Here is a 16,230-nt window from a genome sequence, read left to right as displayed (position 1 = left end):
TTTCATTCATAGCAAATGTCAAAACCTTGCTTTCTCTAATTCTTCCAGAGACTTCTGGCACTTAGCCAAAAATATCTCCTCCGACTTCACTTCTTCTTTCCCTCCTCTTCTTAACCCTGATGGCAGCACCGCCGTCTAATCTATCTCTAAGGCTGAACTTTTCGCTCAAACTTCTGTAACAACTCCACTCTGGACGATTCTGGGCATATTCCTACTACTCATTTCCCCTCTGACTCCTTTATGCCTGTTATTAAGATTCTTAGGAATGATGTTTTCTATGCCCTCTCTGGCCTCAACTCGCAGAAGGCTTATGGACCTGATGGAGTGCCTCCTATTGTCCTTGAAAATTGTGCCTCCGTGCTGACACCCTGCCTGGTCGAACTCTTTCGCCTCTGCCCGTCAACATCTACCTTTTCTTCCAGTTGGATATACACCTTCATACAGCCTGTGCCTAAGAAGGGTGACCGTTCCAATCCCTCAAACTACCGCCCTATAGCTTTACTTTCCTGTCTATCTGAAGCTCTTGAATCAATCCTTAACCGGAAGATTCAAAATCACCTTTCCACTTCTGACCTTCTATCTGATCGCCAGTATGGGTTCCGCAAGGGGCGTTCTACTAGCGATCTCCTTGCTCTCTTAACTGACTCTTGGTCATCCTCTCTTAGCCGTTTCAGTGAAACTTTCTCTGTTGCGCTAAACATATCGAAGGCCTTCGATTGAGTCTGGCACAACTCTTTGCTTTCTAAACTGCCATCTTTCGGATTTTATCCCTCTCTCTGTTCCTTTATCTCTAGTTTCCTTTCCGGCCGTTCTAGCTCTGCTGTGGTAGACGGTCACTGTTTTTCCCCTAAACCTATCAACAGTGGCGTTCCACAGGGCTCTGTTCTATCACCCACTCTCTTCCTGTTATTCATCAATGATCTTCTTTCCATAACAAACTGTCCTATCCACTCATACGCTGATGACTCCACTCCACATTATTCAACTTATTTCAACAGAAGACCCTCTCAACAGGAATTACATGACTCCAGACTGGAGGCTGCAGAACTCTTAACGTCAGACCTTGCTATCATTTCCGATTGGAATAAAAGGAACTATGTGTCCTTCAATGCCTTAAAGACCCAATTTCTCCACCTATCAACTCGACACAATCTTCCAAACACCTATCCCCTATTCTTCGACAACACTCAGCTGTCACCATCTTCAACACTAAACATCCTCGGTCTATCCTAAATCATCATCTTAACTGGAAACATCACATCTCCTCTCTCATTAAATCAGCTTCCTCGAGGTTGGGCGTTCTGTATCGTCCCCGCCAGTTTTTCTTCCCCGCACAGTTGCTGTCCATATACAGGAGCCTTGTCCGTCCTCGTATGGAGTATGCCTCTCACGTGTGGGGGGGCTCCACTCACAGAGGTCTCTTGGACAGAGTGGAGTCAAAGTCTTTTCGTCTCATCAGCTCTCCTCCTTTTACTGATAGTCTTCTACCTCTTAAAGTCCGCCGCCATGTTGCCTCTCCTTCTATCTTCTATCGATATTTTTCATTTTCACGCTAACTGCTTTTCTGAACTTCCTAACTGGATGCCTCCCCCCTCCCCCCACTCCCGTGGCCTCGCCGCACACGACTTTCTACTCAAGCTCATCCCTTTACTGTCATAATCCCTTACGCACGAGTTGACCAGCATTTTCACTCTTTCATCCTCCACGCTGGTAAACTCTGGAACAATCTTCCTTCATCTGTATTTCCTCCTGCCTACGACTTGAACTCTTTCAAGAGGAGCGTATCAGGACACCTCTCCTCCCGAAATTGACCTTTCTTTCGGCCACTCCTCTGGACTCTTTTTTAGGAGCAGTGAGTAGCGGCCTTTTTTTTCCATTATTGTTTCCTTCTTTTTTTTTGCCCTTGAATTGTCTCCTTTGCTGTAAAAAAAAAGTTCATCTCACAAGTTAGGAGTCTAATAGTTTTCAGGCCAGACCGGAATCCGATGCGAGTAACCCTCACAAACATAATTATTGAGGCAGCGAGGCTAGGCGTTGAGGCCACTCTGTCCCCGGGGTGCATTGGGTCCCGGAGGACTGGTCAGGGGTGCTGACGAGCGATGGCTGGCAGAGGTGGACTCAAACCTTATTTCATTAGGTCAAAGGTCACTTACTTAGTCCAACATAGCGGGTAAAGTTCAAGGATGTTAACAAAAAAATATGGCAGACATGTATACGTGGACTTAAGTTCATGCATATTTAAGAGACAGTTCCTCGTTCCAACACAGCGGGCTAATGAGCTCCCCCCAAAACAAAGAAAAAACTAGATAATTGCTGGTAAATCGTTTGGTAATCATAATAGAAGCTAACACATTTAATTAAGGAAACTATGCAGGAAATCTCTTTAGTATCGGGCGCTTAGTAAACAACCTGACCATTACGGAGAGCACAGGTTGCTTCAGTCTGGTCTGGCCGCTTACATGAACGCTGTAATTGGATCATGAAATTGGCTCTAAACGTAAAGGAAAATGACGTGGCTCTTGGCGATCACGAAAAAGTGCTGCAGTGTTTGCGGGAAGGTTCAAAGTAAAGGATCGGGTGGTGGAGAGTGTGACAAGAGCAAAGTTGTGGGGTTTGTGTCCCTGTCTTATTGGTGAAGGAGCGTGACGGGACTTTACTGATACAACAAGAAACTAATATCATTCTTATGGGGCTGTCGGGAAAGAATTGAAGTTATAGGATGGAGGAAACACAGACGAAGGTTGGATGTTCTTCATGCAGTCTAACAGCGAAATGGATGAAAGAAAAAATATACTGGTAAACTCATGCATTAGGAAGTTGAAGAGCATTAGCGATGAGCTACGGCATAAGTTTTGCGGAGTGAGTCCGCGGAGGCAGGAGGGAAAAGGGGAGGTGGCAGGATGCAGATGGCACGTTGAGAAGAGCTGTTTCCATGAAAACAACGATAGAAGACACGCAGCAAAGGAACCAACAACCTTACGAAAATAAATAAAAAAGTTAAAAGGAAGAAGGAGAAGAAGCAGAAGAAAAAAATAGCATACAAATAATTTAATGAATGAAGCTGTTGATAAATAAATATATAAACAAGTAAATAAGTGAATAATGATAATAATGACTAATAATGATAATAATAATAACCTAAACCTCTCCCAGCATCTTATCCTCCGCTTTTTTCTCTTCTCTCCTTTCATACTCCTTCCCTCCTTCCTCCCCCTCCGTCCCTTCCTTCACCTCTTTTCATCCATCTTCCTCCTCCGTCCCGTCAGTCTGGCAATCACCCTCTCCTGTTGACGGAAAAGAGAGAGAGAGAGAGAGAGAGAGAGAGAGAGAGAGAGAGAGAGAGAGAGAGAGAGAGAGAGATTTCATGGAAATTCAGATCACATATATTATTTGTTCATTCCCAGCTTGAAATTGGTTTGTTTGTTTGTGTGTGTGTGTGTGTGTGTGTGTGTGTGTGTGTGTGTGTGTGTGTGTGTGTGTGTGTGTGTGTGTGTGTGTGTGTGTGTGTGTGTGTGTGTGTGTGTGTGTGTGTGTGTGTGTGTGTGTGTGTGTGTGTGTGTGTGTGTGTGTGTGTGTGTGTTTATTTCGACCCCCCTTACCCACCCACCATTTCTCTCTCTCTCTCTCTCTCTCTCTCTCTCTCTCTCTCTCTCTCTCTCTCTCTCTCTCTCTCTCTCTCTCTCTCTCTCTCTCTCTCTCTCTCTCTCTCTCTCTCTCTCTCTCTCTCTCTCTCTCTCTCTCTCTCTCCATTTTCACCCCCGACCTCTCCTGAGAGACGGACGTGACCTCATCCCGCTGCGGTCGACACAGCCTAGCTTACCCGCGTTAACTGCCTTGTCAACCCTGTGTTTTCGCTGTGCTCTTGGGTTTGCGTTTGTTTGTGTGTTCTTACTTGTGAACCTTGTGTGTTGCCTGTGATTTCCCGACGCGTGTTTCATGTGTGTTCGTTTGTGATTTATGTGAGTGTGTCTCCCTGTGGTTGCCTTTGTGATTTGTATTTCCGGTGTTTTTGAGTGTGATTAGGCTGTTTTCGAGTGTTCTACGTGTGTTTCAGAGTGTTTCAAGTGTGTTGCTGTGTTTCCGGTGTATTTGCGAGTGACTTGGGGGTGTTGAATCGTGCTTATGCTTGAGTTTCTGACTGTTTCTCGTGTGTTGTTGTGATCCCGAGTTGTTTCACGTGTGATTTGGGTGTGTCGGGTTCCGTGAGTTTCTCGTGTGTTTCTCGAGTGTTTTTTTTTTGCGTTGTGCTTGCCGACACCTCACCCTTTGAATTCCCCTGATATTCAATCTGCTCCTCCTCACGCCATCCTGTTTAAATCCCCTAGAGGATTAACCCTTCCTACCCCCCTTTTCCTCACCTCACCTAAGCTCCCTCACCCTCGCTCACCTCCTCTCTGCTCCTCTTCACTACAAATCCCCTAGAGGATTAGCCCTTCCTACCCCTCCCTCATCTCCACATATTTCTAAGCCCCCCAGGCCCCCTCGCTCACCTCACCTCTTTCCTAACCCTCCTTGATCTCACACACCTCACCTCTCTCTTTCCTAACCCTCCTTGACCTCACACACCTCACTCATCCCCTCTCTTTCCCCCTCTTCACTCACCTCACATCCCTTCCTACTCCTCCTCTCTCTCACTTTACCTCATTTCCTAAACCCCCTCTCACTCACCTCACCTTTCCTAGTCCCCTGCACTCTGTGTTTTTATCTCTTTCATTTCATGCAATCATTAATCACTTTCAGCTAAGATGGCGCCTAAGAAGTGCAGTACTTATAACGGTAGCTTCTCAGCTCACTTTTTTACAGGGCGTTCTGTTGTCTGTCGACTGTGTCTCTCCAGGCAGCATCTCGAGACAAGACTGCAGGAGCAAGAAGAGAAGATGGAAGCAGGTCAGAATAAAATAATAGAGCTTTCTCGCACTGTTGCCCCCTTGTAGGAATTCATCCAGGCTAACGTTGCCGTGGTGCCAAACGTTTCTCCCACCGCCCCCTTGCCCTCAGCGGTACCGTCGACACCAGCGGACAACACCACGCAGCTGGAGGGTGGTAGTGACACCGCCCATGATGGCTTCACCGTCGTGAATGGAGGAATCAAACCAGTCAGACAAGCAATTTATCCTGTTCATTGCTTCAAGAGGTTTGCCATTCTGGAGGAGGAGGACGAGCAGGAGAGCACCTTCCTGGTGGGTGACTCCATGATTCCCCAGCAGGTAGTTGAGTTCTGCGGCAGAGTTCCTCGTCGAAGACGAAACTATTGCTATCCTGGTGCTGGAATCGACGATATAACAGCTGCTCATGAGGAGATCTCCCCCCAGGCTACTAATGACTAACTGTTTGCTATTCACACAGGTACGAACGACGCCAACACGACCCGGTATGAGGAACTCCTGGAACTACCGTAGGCTCATCCAACAGAATAAGTCTAAATCCTCTAACATTTTGATTTCAGGAGTTCTACCACGGATGTGGGCGGAGAGCAACCTCTTCAGTAAGGCCTTCAGCCTAAACAACCGCTTACAGACTCTTTGCAGAGAGCTTGACGTGGAGTTCTTCAACGCCTGAGACAATTTCTACGGACAAAGTGAGCTCTTCCACAGGGACGGAATACACCTGTCTCCCATCGGGGCAGCCAGATTCGGAAGGCTCCTCAACGACGCAGTACGTGACACCGGATCAAAAAACTACCCTCAGCCACGTCCCTCCACCCCGCTCATGTAAATAGACGCCGTGCATTGCAACAAACCCGTAACCGTGATCCCGCAAGTACCATCATCTCTATTACTAAGCCTCTAGATAACTTAAAAATCCTTAGTTTCTATGCGCGTAGCCTAACAAACAAATTTGATGAACTGATATGTCTTGCTCTAATATAAAATTTCGACATAATTGCTATAACCGAAACATTTATCGACACTACAAATATTGATTTAAGTTCCGAATACAACATAGATGGCTACAGACTCTTCAACAAAGATCGTGTAAACCGTAGCGGCGGTGGCGTCGCCCTTTTTGTCAAAAGCTATTTGCAACCCACTGACAAAACACCAAGAGACAGCAACGTTGAATATTTGTGAGTGCCAGTAAACATGGCAAAAGTCAATTTAAATATATCTGTCACCTACAGGCCTCCCGGGCAATCACTCGATGACGACCTTTAACGTAGACAAGTGCCAGGTCCTTCAAGTTGGAACAAGAAATAAGAAGTTCAATTACGAAATGCTCGGCGTTAAACTCATAAGCGTTCAATGTGTTAAGGACCTGGGGGTCAAAATCGCGTCAAACCTCAAATTATCATATCAATGCATCGATGCAGCAAATAAAACGAACAGAATGTTGGGCTTCATTAAAAGAAACTTTTGATTCAAGAATAAAGATGTAATACTTCCTCTCTACAATAGTTTAGTCACACCCCACTGGGAATATGCGGTATAGATTTGGTCTTCTCACCATGCAAAGGACATTGCTAAATTAGAAGGTGTTCAGCGTCGAGCAACAAAAATGATCCCTTCCTTGCGCAACAAATCCTACGAAGAAAGGCTTTCCACCCTTAACATGTTCTCTCTTGAGAAACGTCGCCTCCGAGGAAAACTGATCGAATGTTTTAAAATACTTAATGGTTTCACGAATGTAGACAGAACAAAATTGTTTATGATCGATGACTCTTTACGAACGAGAAACAATGGCACAAAACTCAAATGTAGACAAGTAAATTCAGACTGCACCAAATTTTTCTTCGAAAACGTTGTAGTGCGAGAATGGAATAAACTCCCACCGTCAGTGGTCCAATTTAACACTTTAAAACAAGTTTAAAAACAAGCTCGACCGTCACTTCCTTGAACTTAATATTAACTAGAGTAGAAAAGCAACCTCTTGGAGCCATCTGATGAGTGTAGATTCACTTAGGTTTGGGGACAGACCACCTAGTCTGGACCATGGAGTCTGTGTGCTCTGATTTTCTATGTAATTCTATGTAATTCTCTCTCTCTCTCTCTCTCTCTCTCTCTCTCTCTCTCTCTCTCTCTCTCTCTCTCTCTCTCTCTCTCTCTCTCTCTCTCTCTCTCTCTCTCTCTCTCTCTCTCTCTCTCTCTTTAATATCGATGAAATGTATGATCTTCCCATACCCATGTATCTTTTCCTCCTCCTCCTCCTCCTCCTCCTCCTCCTCCTCTCCAATTTTTCAATTACCACCCTCTCGTTCTTCCTGTCTTGATCTCCCCTTCCCTTTTCCCTCTTTTTCTTTATTTTCTACTCCTTATTTTTTTCTTCTTCCTTGTACTCTTCCTCCGGTCTTCCGTCTCTTCCCTACCGTCATCACTTTCTCACTTCCCCTTCATAATTCTTTCATTCATTCATTCATTCAATCAGCCAGTCAGTCGTTGATTATGGCTTCAGTTTCTGTCATATTTCCATCATTTCATCCACTCTTATTCCCTTTCTCCTTCCTTTTTTTTCATCACCAATTTCTTTATACTTTTTTGTGGCCTCTATTACGCTCTCATGGTGCCTCTTTCTTCCCTTCATTATCTAATATCCTCCATCCATTACTTCACACTTTCCTCTTCTCTTCCTCCCTCCCTCCCTCCCTCCTTTATTCGCCCATCATTTTCCCTCCCTATTGTTTTTCTTTCCTTTCTTTATTTTTCTTCTTGACATTTTTCTCAGTTTTTTTCTTTTCCCTTTTTAATTCATCTATTTTAAAATTTTCCGCGTCTCAAGGTCAGTCAGGGCACACGTGTTTCAAAACAATAATTACGGAGAAAAGGTGATTGACAAGGAAGATGCAGTTTAAATTTATTCAACGACGATGGACATTGAGTAATATCGCACGTTAATTAGCTAGGCAAGCCATCAAGACCCACCTGCGGACGTGGCCATTTTTTTTTTGTATGTGTGTATGTGTGTTTGTGCGTGTGTGTGTGTGTGTGTGTGTGTGTGTGTGTGTGTGTGTGTGTGTGTGTGTGTGTGTGTGAGTCTTTACGTCTTTCTTTAAGATCTATATAGTTTTTCTTACTGATTCCTTTTCTTACTCTTTCTTAGTTTTCCTTTTTATTTATATTTTCTTACTCATTCTCATCTATAATGTTTACACTTATTTCATAACATTCATTTTACTCCTTAATTTATATTTTCCCTTTTTTTTTTGTTTCTTGCACTCTTCTAAGTATATATATATATATATATATATATATATATATATATATATATATATATATATATATATATATATATATATATATATATATATATATATATATATATATATATATATATATATATATATATATATATATATATATATATATATATATATATATATATATATATATATATATATATATATATATATATATATATATATATATATATATATATATATATATATATATATATATATATATATATATATATATATATATATATATATACATATATATATATATATATATATATATATATATATATATTTTTGTTCTCTGTTCTTTTTCGTATTTTGTCCTATTCTACTGCTTTTTTTTTTTTTTACTGTTAGCCAATTACGTCTTACACGCGTGTGTTTTTTTTTTTCTTTTTTCTTTTTCTTCATAATCTTATTTTTCTTCCTCTCGTTTTTTTTTTTTCATGAGCAACTGAATACAATTTTTTTTTCTCATTTTAAAACGAATGAGTGTATTATTTTTTTTCCGAGTATCTTTCACTGAATTAGTTCTCAGTGTTTCGCTCGCAGTCAATTAAACATTATTTTTTTTTTCATCATGTTTTAACATTTTCGCATGAGACAGACAGGCACACAGACAGACAGACAGACTGAGTAAGCCCATAGCAGACAGACAGACCCACAGATAGACATATACAAACATTAACACCGGTCAAAAAAAAAAAAGGGACAGAAAACACACTGCAAATGCTGACAGACAGACATACAGACAGACAGACAGACAGGTGAGCATTTAATGAGTCGGACATGATAAATAGACAGGCAAACAAATATATAATAGAGTCACAGACACATTTAAAGCTTTAGAGAATATTTCAGTTTGCTTATCAGTCAGTCAGTCAGTGTATCAGGCAGTGTATCAATCAAAGTTAATCAGAAAGTGAGTCATTAGGTCACTTAATAGGCCATTACGTCACACAGTCAATTAATCAGTAGTTCAGCTAATATAATCAGTTAGTCATTTAGTCAGTCAATCGATCAGGCAAATAAATTAATCATTCAGTCAGTCGATCAAACACTCTCTCAGTTTATCAATTACTCAGACAGTAAATCTACCAGTCAGTCAGTCAGTCACTCTATTAGTCAGCCAGTCAGTCAGCTAGTTAACTACTTCAAAAAGGTAGAGTAGATTAGAAAAAAAACATGCCATTCATCGTTTATTTATTTACTTCATTATTTATTTACTTGTTTACTTATTTATTCATCCCATCATCCATTCATTCATTCTTTAATTCAATTCATTCAGGCATTCACTCATATATTATCTTTACTTTTTCCTGGCCCGGCTCGCGTTCATTCAAATCCGGCGAAGTTAGTGTAAAACAGTCGGTCAGTCAATTGGCTGTTCAATCCTTCGGTCAGTAAGTCACTCAGTTAGTCGAGTGGTTGTCAGTCCTTCGGTTAGTCAGTCAATCAGTCAGTCAGTTGGTTGTTCAGTCCTTCGATCAGTAAGTCACTCAGTCAGTCAGTCGGTTAGTTGTTCACTCCCACCGGTCAGTAAGTCAGTCAGTCAACCGTTCAGTTCTTTGGTCAGAAAGTCGGTCAGCCAGTCAGTTGGTTATTCAATCCGCCGGCCAGTCAGTCAGTCAATCACTGCTGGGTTGGTCGATCATGAGAGAGTGAAAAAATGAGTCAGCTAGTGACTGAGTCAGTCAAACAGTCAGTCAGTGATTGCAAAATAAATTGATAGGGCTGGAGAAAAACAGTAGTTTATATATTATTATTATTATTATTATTATTATTATTATCATTACTACTATTATTATTATTATTATTATTATTATTATTATTATTATTATTATTATTATTATTATTATTATTATTATTATTACTATTATTATTTTTTTTTTTTTAATATTTTTATTATTATTATTATTATTTTTATTATTATTATTATTATTATTATTATTATTATTATTATTATTATTATTATTATTATTATTATTATTATTATTATTATTATTATTATTATTATTATTATTATTATTATTATTATTATTATTATTGCTGTTGCTATTCATGTTCCCTTTTTATGTTTTTATTTTCTTTTTAACGTTGTTCTTAGTGTTGTGTTCATGTCTGTTTTTTTTCGCACGGTTACACACACACACTATCACACACACACACACACACACACACACACACACACACAGGATAGCCTCAGTAGCCCTCATTGCATGTTTCATGGACGCGATAAAGTCAAGTTTATTAAAGTCTCAACACGGCCGTAACTCAGTTGGCTCCGCCTTTCACTCAGGGATTAATTATCGGCCAAAATATTTCCCGTAAATCATGAACACATATCACAGCCATTTACCACGGCTGCCAAGTGTTCAAAGATTGCAGTGGATCATGCGACATCGGAACAGACAGATAAACAGTAAAGATGATATTAACTAGCAAACAGGCAGACAAACGGACACACAGAAAGACCGGCAAACAGACAGACGGATAGGCAGACAGACAGTCACAGGTACACACAGACGAACAGGAAAGGTAATGCTAACTGAGCATAGACAGGCAGACAAACAGACACGGACATTGGAATATACAGGCAGACACACACACACACACACACACACACACACACACACACACACACACACACACACACACAGGCCACCCACGAGAGAGAGAGAGAGAATTACTTAGAATTTACATAGAAAATCAGATCACACAGACCCCATGGTCCAGACTAGGTGATCTGTCCTTAAACCTAAGTGATTTTACATTAATCAGATTTTTTTTTTTTTTTTTTTTTTTTTTTTTTACATTGCAGCCTATTGCGCCGGTAGGCTTCTTCCCGGTGGATCCTGATGGTCGGTCCAAGGCTTCTTTCCGGTAGGTCCTGATGGTCGGCCCAGCCCGTTCTGGCGCAGGCGAGTGTTTATAGTGGCGCCATCTTGCATTGGCTCATGCTGCACTCCCAGAGCTCATCTTTGATCCTAGAATCTAGAGTCCGGGTTGATAGGTGGTCTTCTGGACAGCATGTGGGTAGTTTTAAGCCACTCGACGGCGGCTGAAAAATCCCAGCTTGGTGGAACCGGGCGGGGATTGAACTCGCGTCCTCCTGAACACGAGGCCGTTACTTTGACGACTCAGCCACCGCCTCCAAAACCGCCTCCAAAACGTTGCTTTTCTACTCAAGTTAGTATTAAGTTCAAGGAAGTGACGGTCGAGCTTGTTTTTAAAGGAGTCAATCGTGTTACACTGGACCACTGATGGTGGGAGCTTACTCCATTCTCGCACTACAACGTTGGTGAAGAAAAATTTGGTGCCGTCTGAATTTACTTGTCTACATTTGAGTTTTATGCCATTGTTCCTCGTTCGCAAAGTGTCATCGATCATGAACAATTTTGTTCTGTCTACATTCGTGAAACCATTAAGTATTTTAAAACATTCGATCAGTTTTCCTCGGAGGCGACGTTTCTCAAGAGAGAACATGTTAAGGGTGGAAAGTCTTTCTTCGTAGGGTTTGTTGCGCAAGGAAGGGATCATTTTTGTTACTCGACGCTGAACACCTTCTAGTTTAGCAATGTCCTTTGCATGGTGGAAGACCAAAACTGTACCGCATATTCTAAGTTAGGTCTGACTAAACTATTGTAGAGCGGAAGTATTTCATCTTTATTCTTGAATAAAAAAAATATTTTAATGAAGCCCAATATTCTGTTCGCTTTATTTGCTGCATCGATGCATTGATGTGAGAATTTGAGATTTGACGCGATTTTGACCCCCAGGTCCTTAACGCATTGAACGCTTGTGAGTTTAACGCCGCGCATTTCGTAATCGAACTTCTTATTTTTTGCTCCAAATTGAAGGACCTGGCACTTGTCTACGTTAAAGGGCATCTCCCATTTATCCGACCAAGGTGAAATTCCATGCAAATCCTCTTGGAGGCCTTGCCTGTCTTCGTCAGTGAGAACCGAGTTACCAATCTTTGTGTCGTCTGCAAATTTACTAATGCGATTATTGAGTCCAACATACACATCGTTGATGTAAATAATGAAGAGCACTGGGACAAGAACCGAGCCATTAGGGACGCCACAAGTGATCGGCGCCCACTCTGAGTTAAATCCATCAATCACAACTCTTTGTTGTCTGTTGCTCAACCAATTCGCGATCCATTGGTTTACTTGACCGTCAATGCCTATTTGCTTTAATTTATAAAGTAATTTATGATGTAGGACTTTTTTATCAAACGCTTTCTGGAAATCAAAATAGACTACGTCCAATGATTCGGTTACGTCATAAACTGAGAAGGGATCGTTATAAAAGGTCAGTAGGTTTGACAGGCAGGATCTTTTGTTACGGAAGCCATGTTGTGAATTTCCAATTAATGAGTGCCTTTCGAGGCAACTCACAATTTTGTCTCTAATTATGCTCTCGAGTAGCTTACCTACAATTGAAGTTAGACTAATGCGTCGGTAGTTACCTGGTATTTTTTTGTCTCCTTTCTCAAAAATCGGCGTTACTTTAGCCTTTTTCCAATCCAAAGGGACGATGCCTTGTCGCAAGAACATATTGAATACGGTAGTGAGGGAGGAGAGTATTTCGCTCTTTGTTTCTTTAAGCAGTATAGGATATACTTTGTCGGGTCCGGGACTTTTATTTGTTTTAAGTGAATGGAGAGCTTTAAGGACTTCATCGGTTGTTATTTTAAAATTAGGCTATGCATGCTCGAGATTTACAATAGTACTGGTGTTGGTGGTAGTGGGAGGAAGACTGTTAGTATTAAACACCGAGGAAAAGTAATTGTTTAAGAGGTTTGCAATGTGTTGAGTGTTTAATAAAGGTCCAATACCACTTTTGATCGCCTTTCTCTTGTTTATGTAACTGAAGAAAGATTTCGGATTATTTTTACAGTTGGTTGCAATATTTTCTTCATATCTACTCTTTGCCTGACATACTAGTCTTTTTACTCGTCGCCTGGCATCATTATCAAGTCTAATATTTTCGGGCGTGCTTTGTTCTTTCTTTAACTTGTACAACAATTTTCTCTCATTGACTGATTGTTTAATTTCGCTATTAAACCACGGCGGGCTTTTATTAGTGTTAATTCGCTTCTCGCACAAGGGGACGAATGTGTTCTGCTGAGTGAGTAAGTGATTTTTAAAGCTTAGCCAGGCTTCCTCTACGTTGCCGTCATCTGATAGTTGTATTTCTGTTAGTTTTTGTCGGATTTCTACGAAGTTAGCTCTTTTGAAATTGGGCACCTTAACTTTATTATCAGTCACTGATGATTGAGCTCTAATGTCGACGCACACTAATTTATGATCGCAAAAACCGACGTGTTCTCCTAACGTGACATTACTGACTAGGTTATCGTTGGTCGTTATAACAAGGTCGAGTATATAATTTTGTCGAGTTGGCTCTGAAACCATTTGGCTTAGATAATTTTCTTCTAGAAACTCGATCATTCTATGTGACTCGCCTTCTGTACCTGACAGTGTCGCCCAGTCGATATGGGGGAGGTTAAAGTCTCCTAATGTCAGTGAGTGTTTGTTATTAAGTGACTGCCTTATAACGCTGTACATTTCAAGGTCGTCATCGAGTGATTGCCCGGGAGGTCTGTAGGTGACATATATATTTAAATTGACTTTTGCAGTGTTTACTCGCACGCACAAATGTTCAACGTTACTGTTTCTTAGTGTTTTGTCAGTGGGTTGCAAATAGCTTTTGACAAAAAAGGGGACTCCACCGCCTCTACGGTTTACACGATCTTTGTTGAAGAGTCTGTAGCCATCTATGTTGTATTCGGAACTTAAATCAATATTTGTGGTGTCGATAAATGTTTCGGTTATAGCAGTTATGTCAAAATTTTCTGTTAGAGCAAGACATCTCAGTTCATCAAATTTGTTTGTTAGGCTACGCGCATTGAAACTAAGGATTTTTAAGTTATCTAGAGGCTTGGTAATAGAGGTGGTGGTACTTGCGGGATCACGGTTACGGGTTTAAGAGAGAGAGAGAGAGAGAGAGAGAGAGAGAGAGAGCGGGACGGGGTGGGGGTAGTAAGTGGGCGGGCCAGCCGTCCCAGTGTTATTGTTGTTGATGTCTCCCTCGCCCAAATCCAGAGGGAAAAGCCAACAAAAACTGAATCTTGTAAGTCTCTCTCTCTCTCTCTCTCTCTCTCTCTCTCTCTCTCTCTCTCTCTCTCTCTCTCTCTCTCTCTCTCCTTCCTTTCCTCCTATCTCCCCGTTAACCATCCCTATCTCCTCTTCCTCCTAGTACTCCTACTCCTAGCCTAACTGCTCTCTTTCCCTTCTACTTTTACCCTTCCTCCCTCTCTGTCGCTCCCTTCCACCAACATTTCCTCCTTTCCATTCTCCTCCATCCCTCTCTTTCCCTCTCCTTACTTGCTTTCCTTCTTCTCCTGTGTACTCTCTAATGCTGGTTGGGCCATCATTCTTACTGTTTCACTTTTATGGTAACTCATCTTAAATGTGCCTGAGACCATTTTTTTTTTTTTTTACATCAAAGGAGACAGCTCAAGGGCCCCCCAAAAAAGAAAACAAAATTAAAAATAGCCCGTTACTCGCTGCTCCTAAGAAAAAAAAAAATCAAAAGAGGTGGCCGAAAGAGAGGTCAATATCGGGAGGAGAGGTGTCCTGATACCCTCCTCTTGAAATAATTCAAGTCGTAGGCAGGAGGAAATACAGATGAAGGAAGATTGTTCCAGAGTTTACCAGCGTGAGGGATGAAAGAGTGAAGATGCTGGTTAACTCTTACATAAGGGCTTTGGACAGTATAGGGATGAGCATGAGTAGAAAGTCATGTGCAGCGGGGCCGCAGGAGGGGGTGAGGCATGCAGTTATCAAGTTCAAAAAAGCAGTCAGCGTGGAAATATCGATAGAAGATAGAAAGAGAGGCAACATCGCGGCGGAATTTAAGAGGTAGAAGACTATCAGTAGGAGGAGAAGAGCTGATGAGACGAAGAGCCTTAGACTCCACTCTGTCCAAAAGAGCTGTTTGAATGGAGCCCCCCCACACGTGAGATGCATACTCCATACGAGGGCGGACAAGGCCCCTTTATATGGATAACAACTGCGCGGGGAAGAAGAACTGGCAGAGACGATACAGAACGCCCAGCCTCGAGGAAGCTGATTTAGCGAGAGAGGAGATGTGAAGTTTCCAGTTGAGATTTTGAGTTAAGGATAGACCGAGAATGTTTAGTGTTGAAGATGGTGACAGCTGAGTGTTGTCGAAGAATAGGGGATAGGTGTTTGGAAGATTATGTCGAGTTGATAGGTGGAGAAATTGAGTTTTTGAGGCATTGAAGGACACAAGATTCCTTCTGTCCCAATCGGAAATGAAAGCAAGGTCTGAGGTTAAGCGTTCTGCAGCCTCCAGTCTGGAGTCGTGTATTTCCTGTTGGGATGGCCTTCTATAGAAAGAAGTTGAATAATGCAGAGTGGAGCCGTCGGCGTATGAGTGGACAGGACAATTTGTTATGGAAAGAAGATCATTGATGAATAACAGGAAGCGAGTGGGTGATAGGACAGAGCCCTGTGGAACGCCACTGTTGATAGGTTTAAGGGAAGAACAGTGACCGTCTACCCACAGAGCTATATACTAGAGGATTCAACTCCAATATCTCGCCACGGTGAGAGGTGAAGCCACTGCTCCTGATTGTAACTCTGTGGTCGGCCGCCATAGGGTGACGGATTGGCGACCTTTCCATGATTCTACATGTTTACACTTAACCACTATTAGCTAGCCACCATTATGATATTTTGGAAAACCGAGCCGATCATCGTGTTGATGACACATTGCTGCATATCATCATCACAAATTTATTGCACTTAGGTATACCTACAATAAAATAATGATAAAAATACAGGTAGCGGATTGGGTAGGGGGTGGCTGAACTGGTAGCTTACTGGGCCCACATTCACCGCGTGATGGACGACGCGGATTCGAATCCCCACGCTACCACCTCGGATTTTTCAGTCACCGCCGAGTGGCTTAAAACTACCCTAGTGCTGTCCTGAAGACCACCCATCAACTCGGACTCTAGAGGA

This window comes from Eriocheir sinensis, chromosome 1 (assembly GCF_024679095.1).
Source record: "Eriocheir sinensis breed Jianghai 21 chromosome 1, ASM2467909v1, whole genome shotgun sequence".
NCBI lineage: Eukaryota > Metazoa > Arthropoda > Malacostraca > Decapoda > Varunidae > Eriocheir > Eriocheir sinensis.
Note: the sequence above shows the minus strand (reverse complement) of the source record.